Below are 25,723 nucleotides of genomic sequence, written 5' to 3' on the forward strand. Positions count from 1 at the left end.
TAGACATTTACTTGTCTTCAGTCACAGCTACTGTCCGTGGTTTCTGACTGACTAAACTTGCAGATGATTGCAAATTAGGAGCTGTCATTGAATCTTCCAGTGACAGAAAATGTTATCAAGGATGGGCTGACATAGACATACAGTTGTTGTCAGAGACACGGACTATCACTAAATGCCAAGAAATACACAATACTAACCTTTGGAAAGTCATCCACCCCTGGTAACTATTGCATTGACAGCACACCTCCAGCAGCTGACCCAGTAATCATGGACTTATGAACACGTAGATAGTGATCTAGCCTTTGACTGTCAAGTGTCTGTAATTCTGGGGAAATCATTCTATGTTGTGCAACATATAAACAAAGGTATGGCATGTAAATCCAAGGAGGTCATTGTTCCACTGTATTTAGCATTCATCAGTCGTATCACTGAGTGCAATGCCACCTTTGGTATGTAACTAACCAGGTATATTCGACAAATGTAACATCCACAGAGGTTCCACACTAAATCACTACACGGTGTACATAACATATCCTATGCAAACTGTGTCAAGGCCGTATCTGTGTATTTTCTCCTACATGCTTTAGAGGGGAGATATATGTTTGTCATACAGGGCTGTGTCAGACTTCACTGTGGACGTCCTGCATATCCATGAAAAAACTAACACAAGAATTACCTGTTCTACAGACCTACACCTTCCCTGTGGTATAATTAGGACATGCTGGACAGACAGGTACAGTATGTAACCTAGAGACTACACACTATATGGAACAGGCTCCTCATCCATGTGAAGCAAAGTTCTGTCCTAATGCAAATCACATGCAAGTTACACAATTGGCTGGGGAACAGGACAATCATACCTGGTTTAGGACCAATGTCTCTAATGGACTCAAGGAAACTGTAGATGGTTCATCTCCCATGCCCTGGCTTGTAGAAGTTTCAGCTCCCAAAGCCCTGCTTACACTTATCAGGGTTATCAGACCTTGTCAGAGTTTAGGGATGCATGACGAGGCTTAAAGAAGCCCTTATGCTTGTTAGCCTATTACACACATATTGACCTATGAACCCATGAACCTATACTGTTTTACCTTTCCGAAGAAATTTTTCTTCTGTACTGACATTGAATCCTCTGCTTTGACGTTAATGGATTGATCGCAGATGTGTGCCCATAGATGTGACCTACGCAATCCTGAAAGTGAAACGTAAACATTTCCATAAGATACCTTTCACTGTGCGACTACACAGCCATTACAACAGCATTCATCATAATGTACACAAATTATTATGGTATACTCATTATAAAAGGCAATGTACAACAGCTGTAATTGACCAGTACAAGTAGCATGTCAAAAGCAACAATGGATGAAACAAATAAATATTAATATAGATAGTCACCCTGTGCATCAGACAAATAGCTTTATTTCTCTGCATCTATGAGAAGGATGATAGGGATGTGACACAGGTATCATCACTTGCGCAGGGTGTTGTGTGGGGGTGCAGGAGGCCTAGGCTGAGTCAATAGGTTGGCAAGTGTGTGTGTGTGTGTGTGTGTGTGTGTGTGTGTGTGTGTGTGTGTGTGTGTGTGTGTGTGTGCGCGCGCGCGAGTCAGGAAAGGAGGCAGGCAAGATGGACCATGGAATGTGGGGTGTGTGTCTGTAAGTGGCTTGAATGTGACAGTGGTGTGTAAGTGTCTGTGTAAACACAGCCAAGCTCAGTGCTAGCCCTACATGTCTGTATGTTGTACAACTGTGAGCCATGCATGGTAGAGCTGACAGTTCATTGTCTCCACTCCCGAACATGAAAACTGGTTCTGCCAGGAGTTGCACTGGCACCTCCATGCCCAAGGTCAGATGCTGGGATACTACTACCTGAGGGTGACTGCTATCTGCTGAGAATGTGTCCTCCATGGGAACACCTAGGACCACAAGCCCATGGCCTGCCATGTCTTGGTGTGGACAGCACACTCCCTTCTGGAGCACTGGATGTACTCCAGTTATGGGACCATGATTGTGCACAACTACATGGACTCTCAGCAGATGCAATTGCAGACCTACGATCATGAGGCTGATGCTCAACTCCATCCAGACGATCCATCACAGACAACATGCATTCCAAGACATATAGGGTGTAATCAGTCTCAGACCAACGTCTTTTCACAGAATCAGTCAACCATTCCAGGGTGTCAACAACATGGTAGAGGTAGTCACAGATGTTAGACTCTGCTGTATCCATAAGCTTAAGCATTCATCAGGAGTTCCTTTCTGAATGTGCCTGTACCTCCATGACAGCCCTAACCATATGCAGAATGGCATGTGATGAGACACCTGCAATAGGTGGTGGAGAGAGAGCAGGCCTCCAACATGCACCCCTATCAATCCACCTGTGTGGAACCTCACCAATTGTTTGGCTATGGCCAGTGTCAACAGTCATTGCTGCCACAGTAGCCACACTTCTCTGTTCAATGTCTATACCCTCTGACTATCCAATATGTGGCAATAGGGGACTGGCTATGCATAGGCATACTGGCTGTGTACCATGATAATGTGTAAACCTCTGTGAAAGATTCAGCCCTTGCAACCCCCAGCTGTGCCTCACTTTGGCCACCATCATCATAAGAGTCTGAAGAGACACTGACATCAGGTTGTGAAGGGGACAAAGACCAACCTCCATGGTCACCTGTGATAAAAAGGGAAAAGCATCTCATTAATACCTGCACTACTATGCTCTGTAATACTATTTTGCAATATATAATATGTTGATAAATACATAAAAAAATAAGCATTATGAGATCTGGGAGACATAAACTGAAAGGTGAATATTTAATACAGCACACAGTGATTGAAACTGTAGACTCATTTAAGGACCTGGATATCTGGGTAGATTCAGCTATGAGTATTTCTAATCATATCAACCAATTGGCTAATGATAGTTAAAGAACTATAGGTTGTATAAAAAAATTATAAAGTCTAGGAAATCAAACATAATGAAGTCATTGTTTGTTAGTTACATTAGACCCAAACTTGAGTATGGAATAACAATATGGAAACTCTATAGGAAAACAAGCATGAATAAACTGGAAAGAGTACAGTGGAAATATACTATGGGCATCCATGGATGTGAAAATCTAAGTTATTATGAAAGACTAAAATATCTGAACTTGTACAGTTCCTCTTACAGATATTTAAAAGGAGATCTTATTCAGGTATATAAGGCGTTTAAGGACAACTACCTCTGGGAATGTTTGGGGTTATCAAAAAGTACTAGAAAATTGTCAGATAACCTATGTAGAAGATTCTATAGGAATGAAAAGTGTAGTAATTGGTTCTCTGACAGGGTAGCTGATGCTTGGAACAGACTACCAAATTACATTAAAGCAAGTACTAGTTTAGATATTTTTAAGAACAGCCTGGACATTTATTATAGGAACAAGTGTTTTGGCATATTGACAAGCTAGAAGGGCTTTAATGCTGTGCTTGAAACATTTGTATGTATGTATGTATGTATGTATGTATGTATATGTTAAGCTGTATACACTGCTGTCACTATAACAGACTTGTATAACCCCAAACTCATATAGTAGGACATGAAGACATTATTTTCTAACCAGAATCTGCAATTATTTGGAAATAAAAGTTCTTTAAACAAGAATCTTATGCACAGAACATAAATTATGTACACTGTTGACATTTTGCAGAACTCTTCAGGGTTGATAGTTATAACAATCTGTAATGTCCTGACAATACTGTCATATCAATCACTGTGGTCACACTTGTAAGGCATAGGTATGACTCTAAACTGTGTACAGTCAGAAAATATCTGTACATTTGACAATCATGCAGACAGTACATCAATACAGGCAGCAGGCCTGGGATGACACTTTAGCGAACACATTGAACTAAATGGCACAGTGGTGCAGCGGTAGTGTTGTCCCCTCACAGCAAGAGGTTCTCCGGTTCGATTCTCAAATGGAGTGCAAAGACAGCATGTGCTCCCTGCATTTGTGTGGGTTTCCTCTGGGTGCTCTGGTTTCCTCCCAAGTTACAAAGACATGTAACTGAAGTGTTTCTCCCGGGCCTCTGCTGAAAATTGGCTTCTTTTCAAGTCAGACTTTCCCAGTTAACAAATGTTAAATAAGTCTACATTTCTGACTAAACTCTTTTGTGCTTACCAGCAGCAGGAGCATGGCCTCTTCCTATTTCTGATAATCCTGAAAAACGTTGAGGGAAAGGTAATGTAAACAGCACCTCATGTTACAATATAACAGTGGTAATACTTCCCAAATATCTCCCATTTACAGTAGATGCTATGTTAACAGGTATGTGGGTCACAATCTGTGCATGAGCTTAAAACTGTAGCTAACACCCCCATAAAACACTTGACACCCACGTTAAAGTATGTACACCCTGACATGCTAAATGCTGCAGTATTCTAATGCTGATCCAACTAAGCATACCTGGATGCTCCTCTTGAGTGGAAATGGTGGCACCCACATCCACAACATATTGAGTGATGGATGCCTGGGAGCTGTCCTGTGTTGCAAAGTTTGCCAGGAATTCTTCTGTGGCTGACAGAGGTTGTTCAACTGCAGACCCACCACTAGTGGCCTGATGATCCCTGGACATGTCTGCTGCACATCTGCTCACTGATTGGCTCATATCTGAGGCACAGTGTCGCACCTGCTCATATGTGTGATTCCAATGACCCATGCCATTAATGTTATGCACCAGTTTATCCCACAAGGCTACATGCTCTTGCCTATTTGCCCTCCCTCTGGACAGCAGGAGTTGGTAGTGTCATCTCAAGGCCTCAATGATGAGGTCATTTTCTGCCTCAGTGAAAGGTGCCTGGCATCTGTCATTTATAATATCCCCTGAAATACAAATAAATGAGAACACATGTCAGGATCACATATGCGGGGGTAGAGTATGTAAAGATACAGCAATAAAATCAGTATTCCTCACTTGATTACACATCTCATATTCAACAGTGTGCCAAACATACAAAGGGTGTGGACCCAACTAGGATAGTAGCAATAGTGACCTACTCTTGTTTGTGCCATGACAGATACTCACATATGATCACACACCCTCTTTGCTCAAGAAATCTGGATAAAGCCTAAAATAAAGGGGGGATGAAGGAACAGGTAAGATGGAAAAACAGTATAAGGGCATAACAAAAAGTTTTTATTATGTGAGTCTTGGGAGACATTAGAGGATAGAATTAAGGAGGCAGTGGAGGAAAGAAGGAGATGTGAGGATTTAGTGAGGAACAGAACTTGCTGTGAAGGCTGTCATTAAACAAGATACAGGTGAAACATCTGATGAAATATAAACAACTGGAGAAAATAATTGTACGTGCAGCAGAAGAAACTGCCTCATTTCTTTATTACAATATTAATAGACATAGAAGTTTTGGGAAAGCACTAAGGAAATATAGAAATATGAAATGCTGAAATATGTAGGAAAATGACTTGTTATGGGGATTATTGATTTTTGGATGCAAAAAAGGTGGACCAGTAACATAAAAAAAATCTCTGCATACATTTTGATCATGTGAAAAGCAGGGTGTAGTGAAATATTGTGCAACATAAAGTGTGATGACCTGAAAATAAAGGGAATTAGTATATTCTGGTTATGGATAAAACGTGAGTTGATGTTATAAAAGTAAAGGAGGAAAAAGCAAAGAAATGACATTTTTTCCATAAAAAAGTAAAAATGCAAATATGAATTGTTTGTAGAGAGTGAAGAGAAAATGATGTAAATATGCACATCATAAAAATTCTCTTCTCTTTTCCTCCTGGCCTCTGTAGAACATGGGCATTGTACCCAGTCAGGCTTTCCCAGTAAACTAAAGCAAATAAAAGCATTTTTGATAAATGCCATGGAATATTTTCCATCATCTCAGACATATGGGACTTTGATTAGACATTTCATCCAAAGGAAACACGAATTAAGACATTAGTACCATCTTATGCTGTACTGCAGTCTCAGTACTAAGAAACAGAGCCAAGTACCAGATGCAGGAATATGTTTTACAAATAATAAATGCATGGTAAAAAAGGCAATTATACAAAATACATACATAAATGTGGACATATAAATATGCAGATAATGAATACATAATGTAAGAGACAATTATGTAAAATGAGTACATAAATGTGAATAGCAAATGCAAAGAACATAGTTTTATAAAACTAATGGCATCATTGACATAATACATTATAAATTGATATTAATAGTATACAGTCATTGAAGGACAATTGGCTAAATATGTGAAATTGCATCAGTCTCTTTACAAAAAAAGATTAGAGATACTCTGTTTACATGTGTGCACAAATGTACATCAATCAGAAGAGAAATGCATAAACTAATATGAGGTAATGAAAAAAAGTAAGTGAAGGCTAATCCTTTGTCCCTGAAACAAGAGCAGGCGTCCATGTTCTATAGATGGGTATAAATTTGTTTTCTAAATTGTGTGCATATTTTTAATTTTCAGATGTCGGTAAGGAGGTGGTTCCAGTTTGCTTAGGCAATCTTAGAAAAACTGTTCTCTCCAAATGTTTTATGAAATTGAAGCCAATGAATGGTAGGGAAACTGTCATTGTTATCCCTATGGCTGTAAGGTGAAAGTTTTAATCTGAGTTTGTTTCATTAATGCAGGATAGTAGTAGTTTAAAGTTCAGTGTATATAAGAAAACACTGGCTCTGTCAGGGACAAGGGTCCAATTATTTATTTATTTATTTATTTGACATTTGTTTACCTGGATGGTCTGACTGGGTGAAGGTTTTAATCTGAGTTTGTTTCATTAATGCAGGATAGTAGTAGTTTAAAGTTCAGTGTATATAAGAAAACACTGGCTCTGTCAGGGACAGGGGTCCAATTATTTATTTATTTATTTATTTGACATTTGTTTACCTGGATGGTCTGACTGGGTCTACAGAACTGTTTTCAGCAGAGGCCTGGGAAGAAAAGCTCCACATACAATACAATACAAATATAGTATAATCCAATACAATACAAATGTCATTAGAAATCTTCTTCTTTTGGCTTTACCCAGTTAGGGGTTGCCACAGCAGATTGCCTGTCTGCTCATGATTTGCAGTGTAGTTTTACAATGTCGAGTTGCCAGCCCGGCACCCAGCCTTCCACAGAAGGAACACACACTCACACCTAGGGCCAGTTTAGAGTGTCCAATCCACCTACAGCATGTCTTTGGGAGGAAACCCATGTGACCACAGGGAGGACATGCAGACTTCGCACAGAAGGTACCCCAGCCGAGGATCAAACCGGAAAACCTCTTGCTGTGAGGCAGCAATGCTAACCGCTCCACCACCGTGGCCGCCCACAAATGCCATTAGAAATGCTATACACAAATAAGCTGAAAGAACACTAACTACATTACAAGATATTACAATATATACTACATATCTAGACAATTCTATTACAGTTAAAACATAGACAATAATAGTCACTCTCACCATTGAGCAGATAGTGTACAAAAGCAGTATGCAGGTAGTGCACTGTATGACATTAACTGTTCTAGTACATGAAAAATAGGATGTGGGTTTCAGTTAGGAAAATAATAGCCAGAAAGTTAGTGATGCAGAAAGATAGTGAGAGAGTTAAGAAGAAGAGAGGCATTACAGTCTGAGCAGTAGGTTAAGGATATGGTATAGAAACAGAAAAGGAGTTAGGAGAGCTTTAGGATCTTGCAGACGTTGAGGGAGTGACATGTTACAGAAGAGGAGGATGAGGTTAGTGTGGAAGAAGAGGAAGAGCTGAGCATTAAGCAGGCTTTATGCAGGAGCAGAGCCATGTATTTTTGAGATTATTTTTTTAAAGAGGCTTTGAAATGGGTTAGGCCAGGCATAGACCTGGTAGCTAGAGGTAGTGAATTCCATAGTATAGAGACAGAGTATGAATACAGAGAGTGACCTGTTTTTTTTTTTTTGTAGGTTTTGAAATAGCTAAAAGATTTTTGTCTTCTGATCGTAGGGATCAATTTGGTGTGTAAGATGTGACTAGATTGGCTAGTGCAGGGCAGGCAGTAGGCTTGAAAATAAGGTTGTGCAAGTTGGATAGCTGAATAAAGGCAAGTTGGTTGGGGAGTTTAATCCAGTTTAGTTCTAGTAGAGGTTTACAGTGGTGTGTGTGATATTTAGAGTTTGTGGCAAACTTTGCAACGTTGTTGTAGCAATGTTCCATCTTGCTTAGTGTAGAAGTTTGTAAGTTACTTAGGATAGGGACACCGTAAAGAAGGGAAAGAAGTAAAAATGTTTTTCCAAGGGTAGTTTTGGTTGCTGTAGTAAATAAATGTTTGTTTCTATATAAGAGACCCAGTTTCTGATAAGTTTTCTTTACATTTTTCTGTATATGGGGGTCGAATGAAAGTTTATTGTCAATGACAATACCTAGAAGTTTGGTTTCCTGCACTATTTCTATGACAGTGTTGTCAGATACAAAAATGTTGAAATGATCAGTGACAGGGGAGGTGTTTTGGGGGTGAAAGAGTACTAGTTTTGCCTTCCTTGAGTTAAGAAAGAGTTGGGCATTTCTTAAACTAGGATTCAACTGCAGTAAAGGACTGCTGAGTTTTTGAAAGTAGTTCTGATAGTGATTGAGCAGTACAGATTATGGTGGAATCATCAGCATATTGAATGAGGGTCTCAGGGTGACAGGCAGTGTGAAGGTTGTTTGTGAATATGTTGAAGAGTAGAGGTCTAAGAATGGAGCCTTGAGGGACTCCAGTAGAGTTATGCAGAAATGATGAAAGTTCATTGGACCATTTTACTGCTTGTTTGCAATCCTTGAGGTAGCTGTGAAACCATTTTACTGTATTATGTGAGAAGCCTAAGTTAGACAGTGTGTTCAAAGGTAAGGGGTGAGACACTGTGTCAAAGGCCTTGGAGAGTTCAAGAAATACTGAGGCTGTACAGCATCCTGCATCTCTGGCCTGGTTCATGGTGTCTGTAAAGGATAATAGAGCTGTAGCTGTGCTGTGGCTGGGTCAGAAGACATGTTGGTTTTTGGTTGAAAGATTGTTTTACAATAGGTATTGTATTGCCTCCTGATGGATACCTCTCTGGAGAATTTTGGATATGGGTGACAAGGTGGCTATAGGACGGAAATTGGATGGTTCAGTAGAGCTGCCTCCTTTGTGGATAGGGGTGGTATGAGATTGTTTCCATATGATTGGTACTTCTGATTCAGATAAAGACCTATTTATAAGGATAATGATTGCATGGGCAATTGAGTTGGCAGCCAGTTTGAGGTAGTGTGGTGGGTGATTATCAGCAGAGGTGGAGCAGTTTAGTTTTTGTAGCAGTTTCTTAATGGTGTCAGTGGGTATGGGTTGAAATGAGAATTTGTATGATATTTTGTTGAGTAGGAGGGTTATTAATGACAGGGTTAAAAGTAGTTGATGCTGTAGGGTTGGTGTCTGAATAGGTTGAAGGGTGGGGGGCAGCATTAGGGGTGATAGTAGGTCTCATATTGATTTTATGAAGTACTTGTTAAAGTTTTTGGCTATTTGTGATGGAAGGAGTATCAGGGGATAGGGTGTGCTCTCTGTTTGTTCCAGGGTTAAGTAGAGAAGATATGGAGTGCCAACATTCATTGGGGTTGATTTTATGCTGGAGTTGAAGCTGGGAATAGTATGACTTCTTTTCTCTGTTGATTAGTTTTGCCACTTTGTTACGTAGCATTTTGAAATTGACATGATTTTGTTAATTTTTGTTGAGTTTCCAGGTTATCCAGGCTAGGTCCCTTTGCTTCATCAGGTGTTTATATTCCTTAGAGAGCCATGATCCTGAGTTCTTTTTGATTCTTTTCAGGGAACTAGGGTATTAAGTATGTGAAAGGTAGGTGTTTGTAAAGTATAGTACAGCATCATTAAGTGGTAGTTGTTTAAGGGGTGTCCAGTCAATTTCACATAGAAGATAGCTGAATTTATGCTAACAAAAATTAGTTGAGTTCCTACCTGATTTTACAGTGTGTACTCTTAGTTGTTGGGAGTTTGTTTTAAGGAAATAAGCTGGCAGATGATCGCCCAGGGAGCTAGACAGTGTAACAGAAGAGGGGTAATTGGTGGGGTGGGATACTAGGATCTGGTCTAGGGTGGATTGGCAGGTAAGATCTTTGCTGTATCTTGCTGGAGTATTGATAAGCTCAGAAAAAAACATACAGATTTATATTATTTGTGGGGGAGTTGGTAGCTATGGTTTGACATATATTTGTCTCCTAAGATTATTGTTTTGAGGTTTATTGTTTGGGATGTCCAGGATAAAACTTTTTCCAACATTGGTATAATATATATTACTATTATGCAAATCTTTTTTGATGTGTTGAGGTTCAAAAGAGACATTAGTACCTCAGCATTAGAAAAGATGGATATATTGCTGGTGTAAGGTGTGATGTTGAAAGTAGAGGGATATAGAAGGCCTATCTTACCCCCTTTTTAGATCTCTTTCTTCTGGTAATTGCAAAGTTTGGAGGTATTATTTCTGAGTCATTTACATTCGGATGTAGTCATGTTTCGGTAAGGGCTAGTATGTCAGGTTTATTTTGATCAGTCCAGGCATGCAGTGGGACTATTTTATTGCATATACTTCTGGGGTTCAGCATAAGTATGTTTACATTTTTGGATGGGCCTGCGTTAGGATGTATGTCTCCACATTTGAGAGGATAGGTAATGAGGAATGGGTAGCAATGTAAGTGTTTTTTATTCAAAGGTCGTGGTGTCAATTGTGGTTTCATAGGAGGTGAGAAGACCAATCTGTGGCTTGAATAATGTGGGAGGGTATAGGGGAAAAGTTGAGAGGAGATATGTGAGAAGCTGTGTTGTTTATTGGGGTGGTGGTTGGAGGAGGTTGTTGATGTGTATTGGTGTGCAATGGTATGCAAGGATATAGTTGTAGCAAGATTGAGAATTAAGAGTAAAGAGGTTAGGCAGGTTAAAAGGAGCATGTCAACTGTGATGTTGGGTTTAAAAATAGTAAAAGTGGGATTTATGTGATAGAATGTACTATCAGATGTAAACAGAGATGTATATTATCTAATGATATGTGAGCAGCTTAAGGTAATGTTAGAAATGTTTTAACTTCAGGGTGGGCTTTGATAATGTAGTTAAGTGTTTTGCCTTGTGGTTTGTGATAAGGAGGGGTGGGGGAGATGTGAATGGTCAGTAGTAAAATTATGGTGCAATGTTAGTTTGTGTGTATAGCAGAAGAGAAGGTGGGAAGACTGGAGTTAATGTAAGTTTGTTTGAGGCAGTGATTGTATTGTGATGGTGAACTAGAGTAAGAAGCCAAGTTAGCCTTTTGTAGAGGAATATAGCAATGTTCACAACATCATAACAACTTTAGTGGCAATAGCAGACAACAATTTAAAATGCCATCATTGTGTGTTGATTAAAGTTAGGAAAGCACATTCTGCAGCACACCTAGTTCTAAAGAGCATGTTGGGTCATTCCAAGAAGCTTCTTGTAAGACTTTATTCTTAAGAGATAGTCCAATTATTGAAAGTAATGATGGGTTTTGTAGTCATTGAACATGACATATCAAAACACTTGAACATATCCATCATTTCCTTGCAAGAAAATGTAAAGGGATGGATAAGTTCAACTAATAAGAAGGGTTCAGGGAATTATCGTTATATTATATTTCTTATATGTTACTTATAAATTACCTCTGCCTGATGTGGAAGGCAGTTTCTGATGTGATTCTGTTTGAAAATCAATGTATGGAACATATTGCTATGGAGGTAATACCAAATTGGAGGACTTTGTGATAAAAGTAAATATAGTTAATAGAAAAAAGTGGGAGATGCATTACACAATGTCTTCCAAGATTGCACAATATGTTTCTTCTTACAATCAGAAGTCAGTCAACTTATTCCAAAAATAATCTTGATACCTACGTGGGAAGTAGAACGTACCAATATGGGATTATCGCAATCAAGATTCACAAAAGCCAGTATGTCAAAAGCTTGATAATCAAACCTATACATTTATGAATATTAAAAGGTTTTGAGTAAAATAAAATAAAATGTTAGAAAGTAAGTGAGGCTAGGAAGTTTTTTACGAAACACCTACAGCTATGTGTTTGACTTTGTCACATGTTTGCAATGAGTGAGCATTAGCTGTCCATGCAAATATAACTCCCACTGTTATTGGCATTTATAATTTTGTCTCTTCCTGGGAACTTTGGTAAACTATTGTTTTAAAAAATTATTTTACTTACATGTATGTACAGTCAGCAGCTTTTAAAATGAATATGAAGTGGTGTGACCCACACCAGCGCAGTCTTGGGTACTGAACCTTTATACAAGCCAATCTAACACTGAGCATGTTTCTTCATAAAGCTTTCATTCTTCATCCTTAAAGTCTGGTAACCTCCCTTATTGACTGAAAAACCATCCCACTCAATCAGTTATTATATGTGTGGAATTGTCCCTGTAGTTTAACTTTTTAGTGCAGTTGTTGATTACTTGACTCTTCTCTAACTGTTCTTGTTTATGTGCAGTGCAACACAAATACATCAGTCTTACAAGCAGCAGTAACCCCTCAGCTATCAATAGCAAACCTCTAGTAGTTGGCAGGGACTGAGCCAGTATTATGCCTCTCATTTTTCATTCATTTTGGTTGTGATCCAATAAAGGTACACCTTCAAGATAAGTAATGTGTTAAGCAAATCGTCTCAGATACTAGAACTGCAAAGCATGCTTCATTTTGGTAGTTCACAAAGTCCTCTAAAATTTAGTTGTTTAGAGGCCTGTCTCAGTACTGATCCAGCAACATGACCTTTGCTTGAATTGATTCACAAGCAAGTTCTATTTTGGAAAATGAGCTACAAACATCTTAGCAGTCAGTTGATGGTGTGTCAGCCTGCACCTCCTGCAATGAGCAACTCCTGCTACATAAAATATTGTCTATACACCAAATGGCATGAAGCATGGGGAATGTTACAGGCCAATTTAATTACAGATATAGAGCTCAACAGTGGGTCAATATGTGGTCCCTAAGGATTCATTTCAGCCAACTCCAGTGAAATGGACAATTTTTCCACACAGATTTTTGCAGTTCCTTATCTAAATGCAACTGAAAAAATAAGCTGACTCATTAAGACATGCCAAAGAAATCTAACTGCCTCAGAAAATGTTAATGGGCCACGATTTCATAACTTTATTGAGGTCAGCGGATACTAGCTTTGCAAGCTGACCTTTTATTCATTGTAACAAACCATATAGTAAATACCATAACTTTGTCACAAGTCTGCAGAACACACGTTGCCCTAAGCTACTTGTCAGTATCTGGCTAAGTGTTGAGACAACAACTTGCACCCAGTTTTTACTTGGATTGCTCCCTTGTGTGGCAGTCAGGAAGATGAATAATATTTATTAATCCGATTTAGACAAAGTTGGGTAATAACATGTTGCAAATAATATATGATGGTCGCCAGATTATGTCTTAAAGTACCATGCATTGCTTACTAACCACTTGTAAAAAAGTGAAATGCAGAATAGCTGCATGGTCATATAATATAGTAGAAACTGAGACTAAGGTTTTTAAAATTAATGGCAATCGCCATCGTGCCTATCAGGGATACTGGTTTAGCTACAAAATATGTGGTTTTCCCATGAGAGAGAAACCCAAGTGGGTAAACCAGCAAGACCCACATACCTTGTCATAACCATCGTTGTTATGCACTGGACTTGTTTAAGGATATATCTGTCATCTTTTTTTAAAAAAAAAGGAGTGCCTTCTGTGTGGAGTCTGCATGTCCTCCCCGCGGTTGAGTGGCCTCCAAAAGACATGCGTGAATGGGCGTGCCTTCGCTGAAGGTTGGGTGTCGGGCTGGCTACTCGGCACCATAAAAATCTACTGCCAGTCATTAGCAGACCAGAGTTCTGCTGTGGCTACCCTAACCTGGAAAAGCCAAAAAGACAAACAACAACAACTAAATTGTGTAACAGTACTACTTGTAGCAGCTGTTATTTTGCACTGAAGGATTTAGCAGTGGTAACTAGCTGGTGCACATTTAGGAATACATTTACCCATGTATAAATAAACAGTGCAGTTTGCACTCTGCTGATGATGATACATCCCTGCCAAAATGAGCACACTTTATTTGTTTTCTAACTTTTCTTCAGAATAATGTCAAAATATAGCATTCAAACACTCTGAAGACCAACAATGCAGGCACTAATAATATATTGATACTTATTATTTTGGAATTTACCAACAAATTTGTAATGGCAGCAAGTACATGTTTAGTTTTTTTTTCTAAAGTGAATATGTGCCTTTGTGATATTCAATACAAGTTTATCCCTACTAAAAAGATTATTCTCACTCACAATTGCAAAACAGAAAATTCTATATCATACCTGACTGCAAGAATAACTACACAATGTTATTAACCTAAAAGATAATGTTATTATCCTAAAATAACCAAGAAGTTGAGACCTTTGAATGGAATTCCTTTAGCAAAGGCAGTGAGCACAGCCATCTATTCAAGGGGTTGCACAGGAGCTGACTGCCAGAAGAAAATTATTTTCATGTTTTTTAAATGAATTCTGTTTCATAGTTATATGTATAATTAACTATGATATTGAACGTTTTTTTGACATTATCTACACTAGATTCAAATCAACTGGCTGATTTGGAAGTCTATCTTCTGAGGCCATGTATAATTAAACATTAACACATATTTTTTCTCACTGATACTGTATGCGTTTCACTTATAGTGTAATACATTGATTTTCTGTATGGCAAATGTCTAAAGGCCGTAATACATTATAACAAAAATTGCTTGCAGGTAATGTGATTTGTACATGACAAGTGCATAGGTTCTTACTAGGCAATAAGTCTAAACAACCATATAAGGCCTAGCCATGCAACTCAGAGTGTTTACTAGGGGACTTGTTAACCATCTCATTGAAGGCCATACTGCTCATCAGAGGATTAAATTTGTGGGTACCCATCCAGTCATCAACAGAAATTTGAAGGACGCTAATGTGTTATGTTGTTTTACGTGCAAGGGGAGCTTGTTTCATAGGAAGATGATTCTTTGGATGAAGAAACTGTCTGAGAGGTATTGCTTATGAATATTCAGGTCTTTGGAGTGAGTGATTTTAATACCATCAGTTATTTCTGAGGTTAAAGAGATTTAGTAAGACAGAATCTTTCATAGCTCAGAAGACAGACAGACATCATTATGTAGGACCTTGCATGAGACAGAGAAAAACAAGAGGGTTTTACTAGCTAAAATAACTTAGTCTTTTGATTTTTTTTATAGTTTGAAACTTTTGCTATCTTTTCAGTTCAGTAAGGTATCTGGAGTGATGCTTTCCAAATGATGTGTTATCTTTTATGAATGGCCTGAAAAGGGAAAAATCAAAGGGATTTTTGACATCCTTTTACTGAAGGATATACCATTGATAATTAATTGGGCATGTAGAAGGATTTCTTAACAACAACTGATGCATGATGATTCAAGGACTGGTGCCTAGATCTCTAACGACTGTGTCAGTTTTAAATGGAGTCCTTTTATTTAGTAATTGGTAGAATAGACACGCTTCACAAAGACAAAAACACTGCATATTTTTTACATTGAGCTTAAGGTCATGGTTGGTACACCACGTGTTGGTTCTGTCAAGCTCCAGTTGTAGGATGCAAGTATTTATGAGGGAGTCAATAACAGCACTCAGTTTACAGTCTTCAGTAAACTGGGTTAACCATAGAACTTTGACAACTGTTTTCATATAAAAGAAGATCCTGAAAAGTATGAGACCGATGACAAGATCCTGAGGGACACCACTTGTGATGTGCTTTTAAATGAAAAGGTACTGCCAACTCATACAGTGTGTGTTCAATCAGAGATTGCATATGTAACACAACCGGTGACACCGGCATTTAAGTTTTGCGTATTTTGCTTGTCCATGTTGCCTGCATAGGAGTTTATGTAAAGGTCTTTACAAGGCCCAGAAAAGCAGTATGGACAGAATTGCATCTGTTGATAGCATCTTTTACATTTCAAAGATATTAACCAGATTAAGGAGACAGAGTCTACCTTTCATGAAACCAAATTGATTAGACCTGGGGATTTGTAAGTTACCAATTCATTGTTTATGAAGTAGAGCAAGAAATGTTCCTTGATTTTACAGGTGATGCTGTTGAGTACAACAGGATGAAGCTGCCCAGGTCTGTGGTGGAACCATCCTTGTTGAATGGCAACACAGTGGCCATTTTCCACAAATTAGGTACATATCTTTATTTCATTTATTTATTTTATTTTATTTACATTTATTAACTGGGTAGTATCTGACTGGGTTGAAAAAAAACATTTTCAGAAGAGGCCCAGGGAGAAAAGCTCCACAACAAAAAGAGCATCAAGGTACAAGCAGTAAACTTAGTTGAAGTAGTACATTGCTAACAATATGTAAATGAGCTTAACAAAAATATTATAGCAACATATAATAACAGAATACAATATAAACATGCATGTTTCAGGCATACAGGAATAATATATATATATATATATATATATATATATATATATATATATATATATTTTTTTTTTTTTTACTTATCTTATGGAGAGGTTAAGGTTGAAAAGCTTTGAAGAATTCTAATAATGTTGTACACTGTACAAAGTTTGACACAACCTGGTATAATGTCTGAGTCTATACAGTTTTTTTTTTTTTTTTTTTTTTTTGAATAGTGCATCTAAGATCTACTCCATAGTAATCTTGGGGAAGGACAGTTTAGAGTTGCAAGGGTGGAAATATGGGAGTGAGTGGGATGAGTAAAATTAGAAGTTAATTTGTTAGCTAGGACATCGGCTGTACATTGTTCAACTCATCTGAGTAAGTTCCTTCCTGCTTTGGTCCATGATTTATTGGCATAGTGATAATTAACCTAGCTTAGAAGATCAGTTGGGCACTTCCTTCTTTGATTCTTACCGCTCTGGTGGAAGGAGAAGAGAAAACCTGCTAAAGATCTGACAATATCACCATAACTGTTTCAGTATGACTATATAATCATATTTTAGAGATTCAAGAGACATCCAAGTCTTCCTGACCCTGAAGTCGACTTTTGAGGGCATTGTCTAGAAAGGACTTGGGTTTTAGCTGTTTCAGGGTCTTTTTCCATTCATTCCCCACTATCCATAACACTAGAAAGGAAGTTCATTTAATCAGCAAGCTTATAAATCAGTTTTATGCTTACTGTTGCTCTTATAGGTGTGTTTTACTGTTAAAGATATTTAAATATCTATTTTTTTAAATTGACTGACAGTGCCCTTGCTGGGAAAAAGGAGGAAATACTGCTGTAAAAGTATTATGTCAGGCATAGAAACAGACCTGTAGTTATAAAAAGACTCACAGCAGCCCACACAGGTCTATTATAAGCTATACTTATTACTTTCCTATTCAGATTGCTCCTCTTTTTATATATTTTATGTGCCTGACTTTTCTAGAAAATTTCAAGGAAATATTGCATGAGCTGTACTATTAAAAGATACAGTGACATTTGTAAAGTCAAGAACTGCACATATTCCTTTAATGTACATAAACGAAATACCTCAGGTTTCAGTAACACCCACACTAAGTGTACACCATTCTGAGAGAACAGACAACACAGACATAACTCACACCTTCGTCCTCCTAATTTTAGTTTTTCTACTGATAGTCTTGCAGCTTTAAATATTGACAGAGATTCATAAGGGTTACCAGAAAGTGTAGACTACATGTACACTTAGTATAATTTTCTGAGTGACTAGAAACCACAAAAAAATTGATAAGAATGTTCTTGAATACATATTTTGTACACTTAGTGTAGGCTTTATTGAATCTGGCTCATAATGTTTTTAAAAATATTAGGTAACTTTCTTTTTGGCTACAATAATTTATTTAATTTCTATTACATTTCTTGAATTTTAAAGCTGCATTTAGATCACTCAACTGAAAAATTTGACAAACATTGTAGAGAAATATCAAGTCTCCTGTAGATTGCAGTTGTAAAATCCTGGTAAGAGGATTCACTAAATGATTTCATGGCAATCCAAGTCAGTATTAAATATTATTGATTTCTAAATTAACTGAAATTTGACAGTCCTGATGTAGGTATACAAGTGTGTGTGTGTGTGTGTGTGTGTGTGTGTGTGTGTGTGTGTGTGTGTGTGTGTGTGTGTGTGCGCACGCGCGCACGTGTGCATGTGTGTATGCATTCATTTCCATATGTGATTTGAACATATTGTTGTAAATTCCACAAACCAATATAAAAAAAGAATCCCAAAATGAAGAGACGTGCTTTCAAAACCTGAACGCAATTTATTTTGTATAAACAAGGAAACAGCGTTTTCGCCACTCTCACTAGGTGGCTTCTAAACACATATAAAGATACCTATGCGTAAGTAAAAAATACAAATGTTTTTATTTATGTTTTTACATATTGTACATATGCAGAGTATAAAGTGGCTGCTTTGAAGTGATTTATTGTCACATCCAAAATGGTGCTTGCATACCCTGCTGTTCTTACTGTTGCATGGAAAATTAAAAAAAAAAAAAAAAAAAAAAAAAAAAAAAAAAATTAAAAATAAGAGGTTGTTGCCTTTTATTAGTAATTGGGTTTAATTAGTTGTTGTATTTAAAGAGCGTTTTGTTCGCGCTCTTTTTACCTCTGAAGAAGCCACCTAGTGAGAGTGGCGAAAACGCTGTTTCCTTGTTTATACAAAATAAATTGCGTTCAGGTTTTGAAAGCACGTCTCTTCATTTTGGGATTCTTTTTTTATATTGTTGTAAATGGTAGATGACATTTACCAGATCATCCTTGCTTGAGATGGCATCAGTACTCAAACTGATCTTCTCTCTTTACCTTTGTGCTAGAAGACTTATGGGCAATTACGGCCCCCTGAAACAAGGGTCCAAAGCAGTATTAGAAACTTTTCTTCTGACTGTTCCACTGATGTTAGTATGAAGGAGCATTGCTTGCTGATCAAGCTGTGTTGTTGCAGTCCCTCCCTTGCTATCATATATCAGTCCACTCTATATTGTTGCTGCATAGCAAATGTGTTTTACTAGTCCTTAGCATATAACCTGTCTTACAGATATTTCATACTTATGTTTTCTGCTTTATTAATTGAACAGTTGAATTATGGCACTCAGATTTAATTTCTGAGTTTTCTTTTGGGAAATACCTGTATAGAAGGATCAATTCCTCTTGATCCTCCTGTATAGAAGGATCAAGAGGAATTGATTTAGGACTGCCAAGACCATAGAATCATCTTCTGCTTCAAAAAGCTATTTACCACCAATGGCTAATATTCCCCTCCTGACCATGTCCTTCCCTTGGGCAGTAATCCTGAAGAAATCATATCCAACAGCAAATTTTACACATCTCCTGAATATAACAAAGATTAAAGAGGAAGCACTGACAGCAGCAGCAAACATACCATTCAGTTTTATTCCTGCTCTTCTTTTAGTTTTATGATTTTGTGTTGTCTATGGACAGTCATCTCTCAGTACATCAGATCATAGTACATGCACATTACTTTTCACTGCTTAGACACTTAGAGCTAAAGGTCCTTATTATTGTTGCTCTGTTTTTGTATAATTACCCCATGAGACCAGGAGCTGGAATGTTAGAATAAAATCCTCCCACATGTATATAGTTCCAACTGTCTAAATAACTTTTGAAAATCTTTTAAAATACACCACAAATACTCAACAGTGCCACTGCTCTGATAATGATGGTTAACCTCTATTCCATTGCTGTCTCCGTTGTCACCATTTAAACTTAGAAAGATTTTACTCTGATGTAAGTACGGCCTACAAAAATTTCTATATACTGTAAACAACTCTCCTTAGAATCCCCTTTGCTTCCACAGCCTCCTCCCTCCTTAATTGTTCTTACTCTAACTCCTCCAGTTCCATAATACCCAAACCCTTCTTCAGCCCCAACAAAACCTACTAACGTTTATTACTCAGTGCTTGCGCTGTGTTAACTCTGTCCCACTGTTGTCAATGTAATATCTTTGTCATTAATCCTATACATTTAGTGTACCGTAAGTGCCATTCTCTTTGATGATATGTATGCTTTGTTCACTGTTCATTGCTTTGTACTTACTGATTGTATCATAATTAATACCTGAAAAGGTTCATTGGACCAATGTGCTCACACAATCATCAAATGTATAAATAAATATAAATATACATGAATAAAGACTGGTTAGTTTAGGTAAGCATCAGGTGGATCCTGTATTCAGCACAATCTGCTTCTTCCCTACCCATCAGTGGCTTTGTTGCATTTAGGTTCATAGGTAGGTACTAGGCTATTGGCCCAAGGGCCTACATAAGCCTAGCCAGCAAGGTGCTATAGCTTATGCCACCCAAGAAAGTTATTTTCCAGTGCCACTGTCCAGCAGAGACACAGAAGTGATCCCAGGGGTGTATTTCCTATTTCCCATCCACTCATCAAGATTTTTCTTGAAGAGTGCTAATGAAGAACTTTGCTTGACATAGATGGGTAGCTTGTTTCAGAGTATGGGAAGTCTCTGGGACAGGATTTTTTTATTTATTTATTTTGTATTTTAGATTTGTTGACCGGGCTAGTCTAGCTGGATATATTTCCATTTTCAGTAGAGGCCCGGGGAGAAAAGCTCCACACAGATATACAAAAGTATAAAAATATTGTTACATGGTAAATAAAGGATTAATAAACAAAAATAAAACAGGTAGTTGTTACATTCTAGCTATAAAAACACTTAAGAAAAGTAGAAGTAAACAGACTATTGCTTAAGAAAGCTAAAACAGATATAATACAGTAAGAGTTATGTACAATCTATCCCTCCAGCATGTCCTGTTTATTGTAGTGACAAGGTTTAGGTCCCTAGAGCATGTAGCTCAGAGGGACTGGGATTTCTTTAGGTGTAGCATGTCCAACAGCTCTGGGTTTGACATAGCTTTATATGTTACATGAACACACACATACACATACACACACACACACACACACACACACACACACACACACACACACACACACACACACACACACACGGACATGCATATGCATTTTGATGGTACTTGAATGGAAAATAGTAAACCTGTAAAGTGGGTAACAGGAGGAGTGTAAAAAAGAAATAAGTGAGAGGTAAGATAAATGGTAGTGAGAGTTAGGTATGAGGTAGGAAAGTAATTAAGGAGATATTCATGAGATGTACAATCGGAACAGACCTGGTGGTTAAGGTAAATGTAAGACAGGACAGAGGATATGGACCTGTTATCCTCGGTGAGGACAAGGGCATAACCAGGAATCTTTCAGGTTATGCTTTAGGGTCTGCTTAAAACTCCTTGAATTGTCAGTATATTTTAGGATAGGAGTGATGGAGTTCCCCTGTTTAGCTACATAGGTAGCCAGACAATTGGGCATGATGGTCATCTCAAGAAACATCCTCACTGTGGCTGCAACAGGGACCTGCAGGAAGATTTATAGTACTGTGGTGGAGCTGCAGGAAAATACAAGCAGCAGCAGTGCTCAGCTGTGGAGTATGAGCCTTGAGGGTGCTCTCAGCTACCCTGCATACACAGTTATGAATCAGCTGGGGTGCATGAGCCTTGAGGGTACTCTCCCATGTCCTGCCTTTATGGTTATGGATCATCTATGGAGCTTGAGCGTTGAGGGTACTCTTCACTACCATGCATGTGCTCTACTCAGTGGCATACTGCCTGCTCAGAGGTGATCTGTGCCTGACGTATAAAGCCATGTCCAACCCGGAATTAATGGACATGCTGCACCTCAGAAAATCCAAATCCCATCGAGCCATGCGCTCGAGAGACTTGAACCTCAGCACTGAAATAAATAGGACATGCTGGAGGGACAGATTCATAACCCAGAGGCTCCCTTCACTCTGGAATAAAATCCCAATCCAGGTTAGGCAGAATCCCTCATTGACTCTCTTCAAGAGGAATCTTGATGAGTGGATGGGAGATCGTAGGTTTGCCCCAGGTATCACTTCTGTGTCACTGTTAGACAGAGGCACAGTATACTAACCTCGAAAAAGGGCATAGCAAAATTAATTTAAAATGGGTGGTGAAAGCCAAACACACTCTGGCTAGGCTTATAAAATGCCCTAGGGCAGATAGCCTAGTATGAACCTATGATCCTATGAACCTATGAATCATATGGGATACATGAGCCCTGAGAGTACTCTCTGCTGCCCGGCATGTATGGTTATGGATCATCTGTGGAATGTGTGACTTGAGGGAACTCTCTGCTATCCTTCTTGTGCAGTTATGAAAAGAGAAAGAAGGCATGTGGCCACACCGAACATTCATGAGGCTTGAGTGCTGATAGGTTCATAGTTTAGTACTAAGCTAACTGCCCTTGCGAGCCATTTTAAGCCTAGCCAATTATCCCTTGTGAGACTCAAACCCTGCACCTTGTGCTGTAAAGAAAACACCTTAGCCATTAAGCCACCCTCCCAACCCACTATTGATGTGATTTTTTTTAACCTAAGAATACATATATGAAGAGTCGATACCTGTGGAAGGTAGTAAGGGAAGTATGATTAAGGTAGGAGGATAAAGGAGGTAGTAGGGCCACACAAAATGGGATATAATATAGACAAGACTGCAAAAAGAGGTGATGACATAATCAGGAGTGTGGAAGACAATGGTTAAGAGGGGTATGAAACACACTGACATTAATGTCCTGTTGTTGAACATAAAAGGACATAAAGGAACACTTTATGGGAGGGGTAGGGAAAAGAACCAATATACCGGACAAAAGCAATGACATCAGCAGAGTCTGGGCACAGAACATGTGCTATGATGCAAATGTCAGAAAACAAGTGCCTCGGTGTAACAGTGATGTGCCTACATGCAACCAGTACAAAATGTGAACCCTCAGCCTATCCACTTACTCTGTATAAAGCACTCCATCTAGAGGATGAGTTACAGAAGTGCTCACATTAAAGGCAGCAGTGAAGTGCATATCAGGTGATTATTACACACTTGGAGAATGAAAGAGTAAAAGAGACAAAAAGCACACAACCACTACAGGACTTAATCCTTCAACCCTTCTCATTTATACTGTGCAAAGCGCTCATTTACAGGCTGAGATGCAGAAGCAGTTGCATTAAAGGCATCAATAAAAGACATAGCAGGTGACTGTTATACACTAGAAGAATGAATGAATAAAAAAGGCCAAAAAAGCAAATAACCTTGAGGGGGGACATAAGCCCTCAAACCTTACACTTCAAGCACTTATTTACAGGGTGAGCCACAGAAGCAGTCACACCCAAGCTATCAGTAAAGCACTTTCCAGGTGATTGTTACATACTTGCAGAATAAAAGAATAAAAGGCACACTAACGGGGCTTAACCACACAGTTATCACACTTACACTGTGCACTTTATTTACAGGCTGAACAACAGAAGCATTCATACTAAAGACAACAGTTTTACTCTCTATTGTATGTGCACACTTCCCTGCAAAGACAATCAGCTGATTTGCAAACCAAATGCCAGCTGAGACCAACATATGTAGTTATGTAGTGCGTGGTAGTGGTTGTACTTTGTAGGTGTGGTACAACCTGCAGTGCCAGTTTTCCTTCCTTCGATAGATTCATCGACGGTGTTCTTATACACCTGTTGCTCACAGAATGATCACAAAAGATAAGTGATTACATGGACCTATATGAGGTGAATTCATTTGACAGTTAAAAGGTCAAAATGGCAATATTAGGAAAGGGATGAAAAGGGGAAGCAAGCAGAGTGTAGGACAGAACGTGAACAACTAAGGAAAGGGCAGGATGCAGGGACTGAAGATGGGGTATTTTTTTGTGGGACTGGTGCCAATTTTTCATACATAAAGAGGAGCAAAGTTGGGGAAGTAAGGGACATAAGAGGAAGCTAATAAGGTTACACTAGGTAGCAGGGGAAATGTAACAGAGTATCACTCACCCCCAGTTCAAAGAGACTCATAGCATCACTATAAACTGCTTTTAAAATACATTAACAAAACTACAATTAAGTACTTTCATACTTTACAAGACTTCAACAGAATCATGTGCCTAAACTAAACTCTTATTTTAATAACCAAGGTCCACCAATCTTACTTTAAATCCCAGTCATCTGATTGTAATCATCCATCATTTGTATCATATTTAAATTCATAAACCATATCTTAAAAATTAATTCACAATAAATATATAAAGCTTATTTATAAAACTATAAAAACATATTTATAATCTACTCACTTTAATCTTTAACAAACATGCAACAGAAATGCTACCATTAAGGTCAGAAAACCCATCACCCCTAATCTTACTTGCCAAATAAGTTCCTATTTTTCTAAGAGGGATTAACAGGACATGTTGGAGAGACAGATATGTCTCCCAGAGATTGCCACTCCGATTGCCACTCCTCTGGAACAAACTCCCAATTCATGTAAAACAAAGCTCTTCAATGACCCTATTTAAGCATAACTTAGACAACTGGATTGGAGACTGTAAATTTAACCCAGAAGTGTCACCGATGTCCCTCTTGGATAAGGGCAGTCAGTGCTGATCATAGACTCACGCTCATAGACTCGCTCTGCAAATATAGACAATACAACTTGCTCAATAAAGGAACAAGAGTTATAACATGGCTAGGCATATAAAGGCTGGAGGGCCAATAGCCTAATATCCTCCTATGAATCCTATGAACCACAATCCCCCTCTTATACTTTTTTCTTCTAGTCCAAACACATAGATTTAAATTCATTGAAATTTTTACACATCGGGGTGTTGTTGATATCTCTGTTCATAATATAGACATGCTAATAGATCCTTATTTCACAAAGAACACTCCATTTTCCCAGTATAGTAACTGGGACATGACATACATCTGGCTAAGTAAATGACTGCTGCAGTGGGAACATCATTTATGGATGTATTTGCAGATAAGTAAAACAAGGTAGAGAGATAAGTAAATCATGCAGCACCATGTAAGCTAGATGACTGTTGAAATATTAATAAAAAGAACCCTGCATACTCTTTTAATACAATACATGCTTGATTATTACTATAAACATAGACCCTGTGTATAAACTGACAGTAGCAGCATGGTTTGTTGTGCTATGGGCTTTCACATAACACCACAGAATGCTCTATAACAAATCATAGGTTATCAGTGTTGCTGGTACCCTTACTGAATGTAAAACTGCAATGTGTGGGGTGCTACATGGATCCTTGTTAGGCTCTCTCATGTTTGGCTTTTATTGTGAAGTTATCCAAACCAGTATCCCAGAAGTGAGGTTGACCAAGTTTGCTGATGACTGCTAACCAGCTACTGTTATCCATTCATCCACTGATACAAGACATCTCCAGCAAAGGTTGGAATAGGCATATACCTAGTGTAGTGACAATTGTCTACAGTTAAATGCAAAAGGTGCAGCATGGTAGTGTTTGGCAAAAAAAAGTTGTTCCCACCTCATATTTTATAAATGGTACTCCTCTTCAGACAGAGACTGCCGTAAAAGACCTGAACAAGCACTTGTGTGGACACATCTCACTCTCATTCTATCATCATGTATCCATCATAGTCAGAAAAGTGTTCAATCTGGCCCAGTTAATTATTAAGGGGATATCTTCAAGACCCAAAGAAATCATCCCATGCTTGTATTCTTTCCTTATTAGGCATATGACGAAATACGATACTCCCTTGGTATTTACAAATCCAAG

The sequence above is a fragment of the Protopterus annectens genome, chromosome 1.part1 (assembly GCF_019279795.1).
Source record: "Protopterus annectens isolate FY-2018-M chromosome 1.part1, PAN1.0, whole genome shotgun sequence".
NCBI classification, from domain to species: domain Eukaryota; kingdom Metazoa; phylum Chordata; order Ceratodontiformes; family Protopteridae; genus Protopterus; species Protopterus annectens.